Raw genomic sequence first — 17,072 nt, 5'->3', positions numbered from 1 at the left:
TTGGATAAGTGAATGTCAGTGTACAGTCGTCTGCATATGCATGGGATTCTGGGATGAGATGAAAGTCATTGAAGCAGACATTCCATAACAATGGTCCAAGTACACTTCCCTGTAGAACACTTGCACCAGTAGTGTCTTGTTGACTCTGTCCCATTGAGAACTACACTTAGAGATCTACCTTGATGGTAATCACTGAGGAGACATAGTATAGAGCTTACAATTCCCAGTGCTTGCAGCTTTGACAAGGGTCCCTGGTGCCAGACTCTGTCAAAAGCGCCAGCAATGTCCAGTGCTACCACACAGCTGACTTTGGATTCATCCAGGGACTGGTGCCACTTAGTGGAGAGGTTTAACAACAGATCAGCAGCAGAGTAACCTTTCCTGAAGCCATATTGACGGTCACAAAGTAGTGAGTGGTAGTCAGAAACTTTCAAATATTCCTTAAGTGTCTTCCATTAGTTACATAATAGATCCAGCCCTGAGAGTGTATATAACACTGGCAGTCTCCCACCAATACAAGGTGACCCGAAAAGGAAGGAACACTTTCAGCATCATTCTGTCACTGTCTTGACAGAAGCATGTTTACATGAGTCTAGATGCCCTTCCAAACTGCTGCGTCCGCGCCCCTCCTTCACAGTGCTAGCACTGTACTTCCCACCTCCAGGATTCAAGTCCGGCTGACCAGTTTCCCTGAATCCCTTCATAAATGTTACCTTGCTCACACTCTAACAGCACGTGAAGTCATAAAACTCACTTGCCTCCACTCCTGGCCCTCGCATACAAAATCTCCTTTACCCCATCCACTCCATCCTTACCTAGAACAACCACTCCTTCCTCCACTCCAGATTTATTCAACCTCCTAGTCATCCTGTTCTGTTCTATTCTCTTTAAAATGCCTAAAGCACCCTTTTTAATATCTAATTTTCCGTCTCTACAGGTTTGGAACAGTCCAGGCTCTTCCAGCTTGACTACAAGGTTCATTCCGGTCTTGTACAGGTATGTACCTGAAGAAGGGATAGATGGGGAGAGAGTAAGGGATAGGGAGAGCACCTGGATTTAGGACTGTCCTGTATTATTTGTGTGTGAAGCAAGGATGGTAAAGCAGGAGGCTCTCTCCCCATCCTCCAGTCACTGCCAGCAGACAACAGGGCAGAAAAATTTTATGGAATTTTACAGAAAAGTTGAAAGTGGATGGTAGACCTGGGATAGTAATAGTGCTAAAATAGTAATATTACTATCTTAAATTACTTGTATTTCTCAATTGTGACTCAGAGCTGTGTGTACCAGTAGTTCCACTATCACAACCCTCTGTGGCGGCTGCTGCTGACGACGACAACTGGACTGGCTGGTTATCAGCTAGATGTACTGAAGTGCAGGGACAGACATTATGAATCTCTTGACTTCAGAATGCCACGTCTGTTGACATCTGTGATGGTCTGCATGGATTTAGTGATAGTGTGCATGTCGTGACCATAGTGTGTATGTGGTGACTATAGTGTGCATGTCGTGACCATAGTGTGTATGTGGTGACTATAGTGTGTATGTGGTGACTATAGTGTGTATGTGGTGACTATAGTGTGTGTTTGGTGAGGTGGTGGGTGAGGTAGCGAGTGCACCAGGCAACGTCTCCCCCTCCAGGCCTCCCTCACCACACCTTACTGCTTATTCCGACTTACCACATTTTTTTGGATATGTAAAACAATTTGGGCTGACCCAATAGTCTTAAATGATAAATTTATACCGAACATGTCAGTCCTGAAGGCTGGTGCTTGTCCAGCTGGTGCTTGTCCAGCTGGTGCTTGCCAGCTGGCGGCTGTCCAGCTGGTGCTTCTCCAGCTGGTTCTTGACTGGCTGTATTGTCTTTGAGTCTGCAGCATCAGCTGTTATTTTACTCCAGTCTTTGATTCAATTTAAGAGAGAGAGAGAGAGAGAGAGAGAGAGAGAGAGAGAGAGAGAGAGAGAGAGAGAGAGAGAGAGAGAGAGAGAGAGAGAACACTGGATATTCGAGGAGAGAAGGGATAGGGATGACAGGATAGAGATAAACCATTTACTTTCCTGTAAACCAGTATACCTACCACCAAGGATAGGCAGAGAGACACGATCCAGGATAGTCCACCATCCCAGTGGATAGTATCTCACTTGAACACACTGCCCTTAAGGGACTAGCTTCTCACATCCATTAGTGACCATTTCATAAAAGATATGGGTGGGATAGTCCACCTAACAAGCCAGGGAGGATAGTGACCTAACTACCAGTAACCTAACTGCTCATTATGTAATTAAACCATCAAGGCTATTAGCACATCCCCATTTACAATATACAATAGTGTAGCAGCAGTGTACTGCTACACTATTGTATTTGATAGCTACATAGTGGATACAATATATATATATATATATATATATATATATATATATATATATATATATATATATATATATATATATATATATGTATTTTACGTGCCCTTCAAAGTTTGACCTAACGTGTATTGTTGAACAATAACAAAAGATTATAAAAATCCCTGAAGGCTTTTATGTGTACATAGAACGTAGAGAAAACACAAGACAAAGCACATACAACACAAGGTACACACAACACTAGGGAACACAAAGTACACACAACACATGGTTGGGTTTTGGTTACAGTCGTAAGGGTGATGTGTTGTAGCCACGACATGTTGGGTGTCTGAGGGTAGTTTAGGGTCTTACTGTTGGGTTACTGTTTATCTTACTGTTACAGGTTACTGTTTGTCTTACTGTTGCAGGTGAAGGGCTCTTGGAGACAAGAAATGGGGGGAGACCTACCATTCCCTTGCTTAGAGTCAACTTAATATCCCATTTCCCAGGCATTGTTTTCTCTCTAGTGAGTGGTTCAATGTTCAGTGAGTAGATTAAAGGCGTGATGGTGAAGGAACATGAAGGTAGGTAGTTGGGGAGGAAGGAAGGTAGATAGGTTGGTAGCAATTAAGGTAGATTGGATGGTAAGTAGGTAAGGAGGAAGATAGGTGGGTAGGTACAGGAGTGGGTATATTAATTGGGACAGTGATGAACTTGGATATTTATTTCAAATATCCCAGGCAGTGATATGACAGATAATTGATTTAATAAGAGTTATGACGGCCCTTTGCTTTTATAAGTATTGCTACACACTGGCACAGACTTAACCAATATTGAACACATTTTGGGAAGGTCATCGTGGTGGTACCAGATCGTAATAACAGCAGCAGTTAACTTCTCCATGTTGCAACCCCTGAATGGGTTACAATGTATATTATGTATATATATTACATGTATATTACCTTTTCATATAATTTTATATTGCTTATATTTGCGGTAATAGCTAAATCGTGAATATATTGCTTTATATTATTATTTGACTTAGTTAAATTTTGTTAGGTAGGATGTAACATATGTGCTCAGTTCAAGTCTTGATTGTCTAACTACTGTAATTATCGCTCTTGGCTCGTTACTCTGCCGGCTTCTTGCTGGGCAACAGCTGTCCACGGAGCTATCACGTGATCGAGGGGGGTGGTGTTCTCACCTCCCCTGAAGTATTCAGTCTGGTCTAGACTCTCTTGGTGGTTGGATGTATCCCTGACAAGTGCCTAAATCGCCCTTGTTGGAAGATCGTCTCTGTCTCATTATTATTGTTGTTAGTTCTGCAGACTCTGTTCACAGAACATTGTATAGACTTAGTGATTTTCGACATTGTACTGAGGTTGTGTGTCTCATAGACACTCTGAGTAACTCGGGTCCTGAGCTGTAGCTTCTGACCTAACTTGTACTGGTATCTGTGTATTATCACCGTCGGTGATTTTCTTATGCTGAACTTAGATTCAGTAGTATGGGAGTTTTGTAACTTTTGTGGAGGATCTGCAGATGGTCCCTACTTAGTGTCGTTATATTATCTCCTTGTTCCTGATTGTGTCGCAGTTGCTTGTTATATTGCTATTGGGCTTAGCATTCTTTTTATTGTTCAAGCAGACTGTTCTGATTGCCAGTTGGTCAAGAAGTTAGTTTATTTGAGGACTTTGTCAGTCACTTGTTTAAGTCTAGTCGAGTCGTGAGACATAGTGAACTACTTAAAGCACTTACACACATACACACACTTATTTGTATATATATATATTTAAATGTTAATGTACCAGACGGTACTTAAGACTTATAAATGTGATATGTGCTTTCAGCACAATAATACTGTACACGAGAGAAGTGATTAATATTATTTTGATTATTGTGATTAATTTAATTTGTTATACGCCTAGACAACTTAATTAATAAATTTATTAAATTTTAATTTCTCTAGTTAGTAGCCTACCAGTTGTAATCCTGAAGCACTATTGAATCATATTGAATTCTAATGGATAATTGGACAAGGATACTGACTAATTGTTACGAAAGCCCAGTAACAGGCTGTATGCTAGAAGGGCAGTCCTTTCTAGTATTACCTGGAGATCTCTAAGCTTTTTAGAATCGGGTTTTTTGTAACACTCCACAGTTAAACAGTGACTTGACTTAAGAAATCGTAATGACACGATTGCAAATAAACCATACCCCCGGCCGGGATTGAGACTCTATGACCGCGGGTTCAATCCCGGCCGGGGGTATGGTTCAGTTAAACAGTCCTGTTTCGTGATCTTGCATTTCGTTATTGCCCAGAGTTTCTCAACTGGGTTAAGGCCAGGAGACTTTCCAAGACAGTTTAAATACTTAGGTCACTCCGAAGAATGTCAGCATTTTTCTGGAAGTGTGGCATGGAACAAGATGCTGCTGGAAAATGCCTTCTCCGTCAGGAAAGTCTGTGTCCACAATGGGAAACCAATAAATAGCCAGGATTGTCTTGTGTTTGTCACTGTTCATCGTCCCCTCAACAATAACAAGTCATCTAGAGCCCCTGGCAGTAAAACTGTAACATCTCAGGTGGATGTTTTGCCGCTTGTTGACTGTGTTTATTCTGTAGATGTTTACCTCTGTTCCGTCTCATTACCACTGATCTATACCCATGTACCTCATTACCACTGATCTGTACCCATGTACCTCACTACCACTGATCTGTACCCATGTACCTCACTACCACTGATCTGTACCCATGTACCTCATTACCACTGATCTGTACCCATGTACCTCACTACCACTGATCTGTACCCATGTACCTCACTACCACTGATCTGTACCCATGTACCTCATTACCACTGATCTGTACCCACGTACCTCATTACCACTGATCTGTACCCATGTACCTCACTACCACTGATCTGTACCATGTACCTCACTACCACTGATCTGTACCCATGTACCTCACTACCACTGATCTGTACCATGTACTTCACTACCACTGATCTGTACCATGTACCTCACTACCACTGATCTGTACCATGTACTTCACTACCACTGATCTGTACCATGTACTTCACTACCACTGATCTGTACCATGTACTTCACTACCACTGATCTGTACCATGTACTTCACTACCACTGATCTGTACCATGTACTTCACTACCACTGATCTGTACCATGTACCTCACTACCACTGATCTGTACCATGTACTTCACTACCACTGATCTGTACCATGTACCTCACTACCACTGATCTGTACCATGTACCTCACTACCACTGATCTGTACCATGTACTTCACTACCACTGATCTGTACCACGTACCTCACTACCACTGATCTGTACCATGTACTTCACTACCACTGATCTGTACCATGTACTTCACTACCACTGATCTGTAACATGTACCTCACTACCACTGATCTGTACCATGTACCTCACTACCACTGATCTGTAACATGTACCTCACTACCACTGATCTGTACCATGTACCTCACTACCACTGATCTGTACCATGTACTTCACTACCACTGATCTGTACCACGTACCTCACTACCACTGATCTGTACCATGTACTTCACTACCACTGATCTGTACCATGTACTTCACTACCACTGATCTGTACCATGTACTTCACTACCACTGATCTGTACCATGTACTTCACTACCACTGATCTGTACCACGTACCTCACTACCACTGATCTGTACCATGTACTTCACTACCACTGATCTGTACCATGTACTTCACTACCACTGATCTGTACCATGTACTTCACTACCACTGATCTGTACCATGTACTTCACTACCACTGATCTGTACCATGTACCTCACTACCACTGATCTGTAACATGTACCTCACTACCACTGATCTGTACCATGTACCTCACTACCACTGATCTGTAACATGTACCTCACTACCACTGATCTGTACCATGTACCTCACTACCACTGATCTGTACCATGTACCTCACTACCACTGATCTGTACCATGTACTTCACTACCACTGATCTGTACCATGTACCTCACTACCACTGATCTGTACCATGTACTTCACTACCACTGATCTGTACCATGTACCTCACTACCACTGATCTGTAGCATGTACTTCACTACCACTGATCTGTACCATGTACTTCACTACCACTGATCTGTACCATGTACTTCACTACCACTGATCTGTACCATGTACTTCACTACCACTGATCTGTACCATGTACCTCACTACCACTGATCTGTACCATGTACTTCACTACCACTGATCTGTACCATGTACTTCACTACCACTGATCTGTACCATGTACCTCCCTACCACTGATCTGTACCATGTACCTCCCTACCACTGATCTGTACCATGTACCTCCCTACCACTGATCTGTACCATGTACCTCCCTACCACTGATCTGTACCATGTACCTCCCTACCACTGATCTGTACCATGTACCTCCCTACCACTGATCTGTACCATGTACCTCACTACCACTGATCTGTAACATGTACCTCACTACCACTGATCTGTACCATGTACCTCACTACCACTGATCTGTAACATGTACCTCACTACCACTGATCTGTACCATGTACCTCACTACCACTGATCTGTACCATGTACCTCACTACCACTGATCTGTACCATGTACTTCACTACCACTGATCTGTACCATGTACCTCACTACCACTGATCTGTACCATGTACTTCACTACCACTGATCTGTACCATGTACCTCACTACCACTGATCTGTAGCATGTACTTCACTACCACTGATCTGTACCATGTACTTCACTACCACTGATCTGTACCATGTACTTCACTACCACTGATCTGTACCATGTACTTCACTACCACTGATCTGTACCATGTACCTCACTACCACTGATCTGTACCATGTACTTCACTACCACTGATCTGTACCATGTACTTCACTACCACTGATCTGTACCATGTACCTCCCTACCACTGATCTGTACCATGTACCTCCCTACCACTGATCTGTACCATGTACCTCCCTACCACTGATCTGTACCATGTACCTCCCTACCACTGATCTGTACCATGTACCTCCCTACCACTGATCTGTACCATGTACCTCCCTACCACTGATCTGTACCATTTACCTCCCTACCACTGATCTGTACCATGTACCTCCCTACCACTGATCTGTACCATGTACCTCCCTACCACTGATCTGTACCATGTACCTCCCTACCACTGATCTGTACCATGTACCTCCCTACCACTGATCTGTACCATGTACCTCACTACCACTGATCTGTACCATGTACCTCCCTACCACTGATCTGTACCATGTACCTCACTACCACTGATCTGTACCATGTACCTCCCTACCACTGATCTGTACCATGTACCTCACTACCACTGATCTGTACCATGTACCTCACTACCACTGATCTGTACCATGTACCTCCCTACCACTGATCTGTACCATGTACCTCCCTACCACTGATCTGTACCATGTACCTCACTACCACTGATCTGTACCATGTACCTCACTACCACTGATCTGTACCATGTACCTCACTACCACTGATCTGTACCATGTACCTCACTACCACTGATCTGTACCATGTACCTCACTACCACTGATCTGTACCATGTACCTCACTACCACTGATCTGTACCATGTACCTCACTACCACTGATCTGTACCATGTACCTCCCTACCACTGATCTGTACTATGTACTTCAAAATGCGCCTCGTCTGAAAATATAACATTTCTCCAGTCATCCAGTGCCCACCACAGTCCACCACAGCCTACCACAGTCCACCACAGTCCACCACAGCCAACCACAGCCCACCACAACCCACCACAGTCCACCACAGCCCACCACAGTCCACCACAGCCCACCACAGCCCACCACAGTCCACCACAGCCCACCACAGTCCACAGTCCACCACAGTCCACCACAGCCCACTACAGTCCTCCACAGTCCACCACAGTCCACCACAGCCCACCACAGCCCACCACAGACCACCACAGACCACCACAGTCCACCACAGACCACCACAGACCACCACAGACCACCACAGCCCACCACAGTCCACCACAGTCCACCACAGACTACCACAGCCTACCACAGACCACCACAGTCCACCACAGTCCACCACAGCCCATCACATCCCATCACAGTCCACCACAGACCACCACACCCCACCACAGTCCACCACAGACCACCACAGTCCACCACAGCCCATCACATCCCACCACAGACCACCACAGACCACCACAGACCACCACAGACCACCACAGACCACCACAGTCCACCACAGTCCACCACAGTCAATAATTGTTTCTTTACCATCTTTCTGGCAGTTGTGTCAACTTGAAGGAACCTTCGTCGACCAGTTGAAGAATCAACATTTACATCACAGTCCACAACAGACCACCACAGCCCATCACAGCCCACCACAGACCACCACAGACCACCACAGACCACCACAGTCCACCACAGCCCACCACAGCCCACCACAGTCAATAATTGTTTCTTTACCATCTTTCTGGCAGTTGTGTCAACTTGAAGGAACCTTCGTCGACCAGTTGAAGAATCAACATTTACATCAGGTGCAGCCAGATCTTTCTGTAGATCTTTGCTGGTTATCTTGGGATCCTTCACACTTTGTCTTATGATAATCTTGTCATGGTGAGGTGTTTTCTTGTGTTTACTTCCACATCTTCCTGGAAACAGAGCTCCACAGTCACCAGTGTCGTGTTATCTTGTGTTTACTTCCACATCTTCTGGACGCAGAGCTCCACAGTCACCAGTGTCGTGTTATCTTGTGTTCCACATCTTCCTGGACGCAGAGCTCCACAGTCACCAGTGTCGTGTTATCTTGTGTTTACTTCCACATCTTCCTGGACGCAGAGCTCCACAGTCACCAGTGTCGTGTTATCTTGTGTTTACTTCCACATCTTCCTGGACGCAGCTCTCCACAGTCACCAGTGTCGTGTTATCTTGTGTTTACTTCCACATCTTCCTGGACGCAGAGCTCCACAGTCACCAGTGTCGTGTTATCTTGTGTTTACTTCCACATCTTCCTGGACGCAGAGCTCCACAGTCACCAGTGTCGTGTTATCTTGTGTTTACTTCCACATCTTCCTGGACGCAGAGCTCCACAGTCACCAGTGTCATGTTATCTTGTGTTTACTTTCACATCTTCCTGGACGCAGTTCTCCACAGTCACCAGTGTCGTGTTATCTTGTGTTTACTTCCACATCTTCCTGGACGCAGAGCTCCACAGTCACCAGTGTCGTGTTATCTTGTGTTTACTTCCACATCTTCCTGGACGCAGAGCTCCACAGTCACCAGTGTCGTGTTATCTTGTGTTTACTTCCACATCTTCCTGGACACAGAGCTCCACAGTCACCAGTGTCGTGTTATCTTGTGTTTACTTCCACATTTTCCTGGACGCTGAGCTCCACAGTCACCAGTGTCGTGTTATCTTGTGTTTACTTCCACATCTTCCTGGACGCAGAGCTCCACAGTCACCAGTGTCGTGTTATCTTGTGTTTACTTCCACATTTTCCTGGACGCGGAGCTCCACAGTCACCAGTGTCGTGTTATCTTGTGTTTACTTCCACATCTTCCTGGACGCAGAGCTCCACAGTCACCAGTGTCGTGTTATCTTGTGTTTACTTCCACATCTTCCTGGACGCAGCTCTCCACAATCACCAGTGTCGTGTTATCTTGTGTTTACTTCCACGTCTTCCTGGACGCAGAGCTCCACAGTCACCAGTGTCGTGTTATCTTGTGTTTACTTCCACATCTTCTTGGACGCAGAGCTCCACAGTCACCAGTGTCGTGTTATCTTGTGTTTACTTCCACATCTTCCTGGACGCAGTTCTCCACAGTCACCAGTGTCGTGTTATCTTGTGTTTACTTCCACATCTTCCTGGACGCAGCTCTCCACAGTCACCAGTGTCGTGTTATCTTGTGTTTACTTCCACATCTTCCTGGACGCAGCTCTCCACAGTCACCAGTGTCGTGTTATCTTGTGTTTACTTCCACATTTTCCTGGACGCAGCTCTCCACAGTCACCAGTGTCGTGTTATCTTGTGTTTACTGCCACATCTTCCTAGACGCAGAGCTCCACAGTCACCAGTGTCGTATTATCTTGTGCTTACTGCCACATCTTCCTAGACGCAGAGCTCCACAGTCACCAGTGTCGTATTATCTTGTGCTTACTGCCACATCTTCCTGGACGCAGAGCTCCACAGTCACCAGTGTCGTGTTATCTTGTGCTTACTTCCACATCTTCCTGGACGCAGAGCTCCACAGTCACCAGTGTCGTGTTATCTTGTGTTTACTTCCACATCTTCCTGGACGCAGCTCTCCACAGTCACCAGTGTCGTGTTATCTTGTGTTTACTTCCACATCTTCCTGGACGCAGTTCTCCACAGTCACCAGTGTCGTGTTATCTTGTGTTTACTTCCACATCTTCCTGGACGCAGCTCTCCACAGTCACCAGTGTCGTGTTATCTTGTGTTTACTTCCACATCTTCCTGGACGCAGAGCTCCACAGTCACCAGTGTCGTGTTATCTTGTGTTTACTTCCACATCTTCCTGGATGCAGAGCTCCACAGTCACCAGTGTCGTGTTATCTTGTGTTTACTTCCACATCTTCCTGGACGCAGAGCTCCACAGTCACCAGTGTCGTGTTATCTTGTGTTTACTTCCACATCTTCCTGGACGCAGCTCTCCACAGTCACAAGTGTCGTGTTATCTTGTGTTTACTTCCACATCTTCCTGGACGCAGAGCTCCACAGTCACCAGTGTCGTGTTATCTTGTGTTTACTTCCAAATCTTCCTGGATGAAGAGCTCCACAGTCACCAGTGTCGTGTTATCTTGTGTTTACTTCCACATCTTCCTGGACGCAGAGCTCCACAGTCACCAGTGTCGTGTTATCTTGTGTTTACTTCCACATCTTCCTGGATGCAGAGCTCCACAGTCACCAGTGTCGTGTTATCTTGTGTTTACTTTCACATCTTCCTGGACGCAGAGCTCCACAGTCACCAGTGTCGTGTTATCTTGTGTTTACTTCCACATCTTCCTGGACGCAGAGCTCCACAGTCACCTGTGTCGTGTTATCTTGTGTTTACTTCCACATCTTCCTGGACGCAGAGCTCCACAGTCACCAATGTCTTGTTATCTTGTGTTTACTTCCACATCTTCGTGGATGCAGAGCTCCACAGTCACCAGTGTCGTGTTATCTTGTGTTTACTTCCACATCTTCGTGGACGCAGAGCTCCACAGTCACCAGTGTCGTGTTATCTTGTGTTTACTTCCACATCTTCGTGGATGCAGAGCTCCACAGTCACCAGTGTCGTGTTATCTTGTGTTTACTTCCACATGTTCCTGGGCACAGAGCTCCACAGTCACCAGTGTCGTGTTATCTTGTGTTTACTGCCACATCTTCGTGGACGCAGAGCTCCACAGTCACCAGTGTCGTGTTATCTTGTGTTTACTTCCACATCTTCCTGGACGCAGAGCTCCACAGTCACCAGTGTCGTCAGCTGTCTTCAGAGTCCCACCAACAGTTAACTTTGCTAGACTCAAACTTTCCATGATCTGTCTGATAATCAAGCCAGGAAGTTTTGTAAGAGCTACAATACTTGCACAGTACCTAGGTGTAACATCCTTCATGAATTTCAACAGTAATCATGACTGAAGGAGAGAATTTGGCAAAAACCACATTCACTCACGGATCAAGCCTGCAGGAATAGCCTTACAGAACAACAGCTGTTGTAGCACTGACGGGAGTCGCAGGATAACACCACAGCTAGATGGTTGCCAGAAGTCAGTAACAAACTCTTCTGACAAGAAAAAGAACCCAAACTACATTAAGTCAGAGACTAACACATATGAGATAATCACAGAATTTACTCCTGTCCCAGTTTGCACACAACTGTAGGTAGATAGAAAGGAAGGTAGGAAGTTTGGTAGGAAGGTAGGTAGATAGGGATGAAGGTAGGAAGGAAGGTAGGTAGGTAGGAAGGAAGGAAGGTAGGAATGAAGGAAGGAATGACGGTAGGTAGGTAGGTAAATCATTCACAACTTGCCCTGATGTAACGCCCTTCCCTCCCTTACTGCTCTTCCTCCCTTAAGTTCTTCCTCCCTTACGTTCTTCCTCCCTTACGTTCTTCCTGCCTCCCTCTCAGTAATTAACCGTGTGGGTTTACCTTTCCTCACATATCCAGGTGAAATGCCCATAAAGACTAAGTTAGCCATGTCCAGCGTGTCCACAGCATGTCACAGCACAATGGTGATTGTACCATTTAAGACACGCAGAGCACCTTCCCCTCCTCTTTATGACCCGACTCTAGCTGTTATTGTCAGGGTTGTGTAACCCAGAACTTAGTGGAGGGGGAGTATCACCCCTGCTGTCACCACTACTGTCACCATTACTGTCACCACTACTTTTTATGTAATGTTGTTTGTGTTATGTGTGTTGTAGAGGAGGAGGAGGGAGGGGAGGATTTACCACCACCTGTGCACCACCTGTGCAACACCACCTGTGCACCACCAACTGTGCACCACCACCTGTGCACCACCAACTGTGCACCACCACCTGTGCAACACCACCTGTGCAACACCACCTGTGCACCACCTGTGCAACACCACCTGTGCACCACCACCTGTGAAACACCACCTGTGCAATACCACCTGTGCAACACCACCTGTGCACCACCACCTATGAAGCACCACCTGTGCAACACCACCTGTGCACCACCACCTATGAAACACCACCTGTGCAACGCCACCTGTGCACCACCACCTATGCACTACAACCCGGCTCATCAGGAACTGTGTTGAGGAATCTGTCTAGTTCCTTCCTGAAGGTAGTGTGTTGTAGAGTCTTGGTCCCTCTAAACTTACTTCTCTCTCAGTACTCGTCACTCTGTTGTTTATCATTGGTGGTATCCTGCACTGTACTCACCTATATGTGGTTGCAGGGGTTGAGTCACAGCTCCTGGTCCCATCTGACAAGCCTCTTATGCTCACAAGTAGTCATTTCAGTGTTCAAGTTTGGTTCCAGTCTCTCCAGTATCTTCCAGGTGTAGGTTATAAGGCATCTTTCTAGCCACGGACGATAGTCGCTTAGCTAGCCTTCTGGCGTACTATCCTTGCCTAGTATTTCTAGATAATAAGAGATAGTTCTTAGTCTAGATAAGGTCCTCAGTAGATAGTCTTATTTTGAGACTACAGAGTTCTCTGCTGGCTCTCTCTCTCTCTCTCTCTCTCTCTCTCTCTCTCTCTCTCTCTCTCTCTCTCTCTCTCTCTCTCTCCCTCTCCCTCTCCCTCTCCCTCTCTCTCTCCCTGTATTTCCAGGATTACATCTTAATTTACGATAATTTTCAATTACTATGTTAGAGGTAGGAAGGGGGAGAGAGTCAGGTCACGTCAGGTCACACTGTGGGTCAGGTCACACTGGGGGTCAAGAAGACACTATAACATGGCTGGAATGTAATAAAGGAAAGATATTAACAATGTTGAAGATGGAGTGAGAAAGAAAGAGGAGGAGGAAGAAGAGGAAGAGGAAGAAGAAGAGGAAGAAGAGGCCAGCCACGAGCCACACCTCATCTTCTCTATTCCTCTCTCCTATCTTAATCTTCCTCTTCTTAATTCTCTCTCTCTCCATCCCTCTCCCTCTCCCTCCCTTCCAAGGGGTCTTTTATCTAGGGAAACACAGAGGGAGGGAGGGAAGAAGGGAGGGAGGGAGGGAGGGAAGAAGGGAGGGAGGGAGGGAGGGAAGAAGGGAGGGAGGGAGGGAGGGAAGGATGACTAAACTATCTGATGATAAACCAGGTGGTGGAGGGGGAAGTTAAGGGAGGAAGGAGAGGAAACCACAGGGAGGGAGGGAGGGGGAATAAGTAGGGAGGCAGGAAGAGGAAATAAGTACGAGGGTAGGGAGGGAGGTAGGTAAGTAGGGAGGGGGGGAGGGAGGTTGGTAAGTAGGTAGGTGGGTAAATATATAGGGAGGTAAGTAGGTAGATAGGGAGGTAGGTAGGTAGGTTGGTAGGGAGATTAGTAGGTGGGTAGGTTGGTAGGGAGATTGGTTGGTAGGTAGGTTGGTAGGGAGATTGGTAGGTTGGTAGGTAGGTTGGTAGGGAGATTGGTAGGTAGGTTGGTAGGGAGGTAGATATGTAAGGAGATAGGTTGGTAGATATGTAGGTAGGTAGGCAGGTTGATCTGGCACCTGACACCCTTACTTGTGATTGGTGGTATCCTGCACCATACTCACCTGTGTGTGTGGTTGCAGGGGTTGAGTCTCAGCTCCTGGCACCGTCTACCAAGCATTTCATGTTCACAAGTAGTCATTACAGTGTGCAGGTTTGGCACCAGTCCCTCCAGTAACTTCCAGGTGTAAATTATGAGGCATCTTTCTCGCCTACTTTCTAAGAACTGTTCTAGGTACTTCAAGCACTACCAGTAAGGTACTTGACTGAGTTTATAAACCAGTGAAGGTTCTAGTTATCCAACCTATTATTATTTTGAAGGTTCTAGTTATCCAAGCTATTATTGTTGTGAAGGTTCTAGTTATCCACCCTATTATTGTTTTGAATGTTCTAGTTATCCAAGCTATTATTTTCAAGGTTCTTGTTATCAAAGCTATCATTATTTTGAAGGTTCTAGTTATCCAAGTTATCATTTTGAAAGTTCTAGTTATCCAAGTTATTATTTTGAAGGTTCTAGTTACCTAAGCTATCATTTTGAAGGTTCTAGTTATCCAAGCTATCATTGTTTTGAAAGTTCTAGTTATCCAAGCTGTCATTGTTTTGAAGGTTCTAGTTATCCAAGCTATTATTGTTGTGAAGGTTCTAGTTATCCACCCTATTATTGTTTTGAATGTTCTAGTTATCCAAGCTATTATTTTCAAGGTTCTTGTTATCAAGCTATCATTTTGAAGGTTCTAGTTATCCAAGTTATCATTTTGAAGGTTCTAGTTATCCAGGTTATTATTTTGAAGGTTCTAGTTACCTAAGTTATCATTTTGAAGGTTCTAATTATCCAAGCTATCATTGTTTTGAAGGTTCTAGTTATCCAAGCTGTCATTGTTTTGAAGGTTCTAGTTATCCAACATATCACTTTTTTTTATAACATTCTTGTGATTCTTGAAGGTGAGATCTGACATTACCTCTCCTAGGTCTCTCACACTGGACTTGGTACTGCTTACTGTTGAATGCTTTAAATGTCCTTTGTACTCTGATATTATTTCCTCCATTCTTCCGTAACGTAGAGGAATTTGTTCTCACAGAGCATCATGTCGTCAGTGGTCCACTGGAAGACTTGGTTTATCTCACAGATGCCCACCAGTCAGTGGGTGAGAGTTCACAAGGACCCCACTGGAAACAACTTACTTATCTTAGGTACTAGAGCCTGATTGACCAGGCTAGCATCTTGACCAGGCTAGCATCTGAGAGTAGTAAAACTCTGGAAACTCACCAAAGGTAAAGGAATGATACAGTTAATAATACTGCGACTAGCGAATACGTGATACAAGATGCGCAGCAACCACGGGGTTGATTGATAACTCTAGGCCTTTCGTGTTGCAGCACATCATCAGGAGCTTGCAATGTTGCAGAAAAAAGGAAGAGGTCAAAGCGATCACAGGGAACTCCTTTGTGTTGATTGCAACACGAAAGGCCTAGAGTTATTCAACTCCCCCCCCCCCCCGAGGTTGTTTTGTTTGTTACTAGGTATAATAATTATTCTTATGTGTACCTGTGCTTAGATAACCTTACTAGACAGCTCGTCTGTGGATGGTTCTCTTATAGAGAGTCTAGTATCGTCTGTGGATGGTTCTCTTATAGAGAGCCTAGTATCGTTTGTGAATGGTCCTCTTATAGAGAGTCTAGTATCGTCTGTGGATGGTTCTCTTATAGAGAGTCTAGTATCCTCTGTGGATGGTTCTCTTATAGAGAGTCTAGTATCGTCTGTGGTTGGTTCTCTTATAGAGAGTCTAGTATCGTCTGTGGATGGTTCTCTTATAGAGAGTCTAGTATCGTCTGTGGATGGTCCTCTTATAGAGAGTCTAGTATCGTCTGTGGATGGTTCTCTTATAGAGAGCCTAGTATCGTTTGTGGATGGTCCTCTTATAGAGAGTCTAGTATCGTCTGTGGATGGTTCTCTTATAGAGAGTTTAGTATCGTCTGTGGATGGTTTTCTTATAGAGAGTCTAGTATCGTCTGTGGATGGTTCTCTTATAGAGAGTCTAGTATCGTCTGTGGATGGTTCTCTTATAGAGAGTCTAGTATCGTCTGTGGATGGTTTTCTTATAGAGAGTCTAGTATCGTCTGTGGATGGTTCTCTTATAGAGAGTTTAGTATCGTCTGTGGATGGTTTTCTTATAGAGAGTCTAGTATCGTCTGTGGATGGTTCTCTTATAGAGAGTCTAGTATCGTCTGTGGATGGTTCTCTTATAGAGAGTCTAGTATCGTCTGTGGATGGTTTTCTTATAGAGAGTCTAGTATCGTCTGTGGATGGTTTTCTTATAGAGAGTCTAGTATCGTCTGTGGATGGTTTTCTTATAGAGAGTCTAGTATCGTCTGTGGATGGTTTTCTTATAGAGAGTCTAGTATCGTCTGTGGATGGTTCTCTTATAGAGAGTCTAGTATCGTCTGTGGATGGTTCTCTTATAGAGAGTCTAGTATCGTCTGTGGATGGTTTTCTTATAGAGAGTCTAGTATCGTCTGTGGATGGTTTTCTTATAG

The 17,072-nt window shown here is 45.0% G+C and overlaps 1 protein-coding gene across 2 annotated transcripts in view; it reads left to right on the top strand.

Moving 5' to 3' along the window:
• Positions 1 to 930: 930 nt before the first annotated feature.
• The window catches only part of LOC128697258 (uncharacterized), a 99,414-nt gene continuing 83,272 nt past the window's right edge, over positions 931 to 17,072 (top strand). For both annotated transcript variants that reach the window (XR_011394563.1, XM_070104144.1), the window contains exon 1: positions 931 to 996. The gene's annotated coding sequence lies outside the window, so the exon portion shown is untranslated. The remainder of the gene's footprint in view (positions 997 to 17,072) is intronic.

The sequence above is a fragment of the Cherax quadricarinatus genome, chromosome 89 (genome assembly GCF_038502225.1).
Source record: "Cherax quadricarinatus isolate ZL_2023a chromosome 89, ASM3850222v1, whole genome shotgun sequence".
Lineage (NCBI taxonomy): Eukaryota > Metazoa > Arthropoda > Malacostraca > Decapoda > Parastacidae > Cherax > Cherax quadricarinatus.
This window is presented reverse-complemented; position numbering and strand designations above follow the sequence as displayed.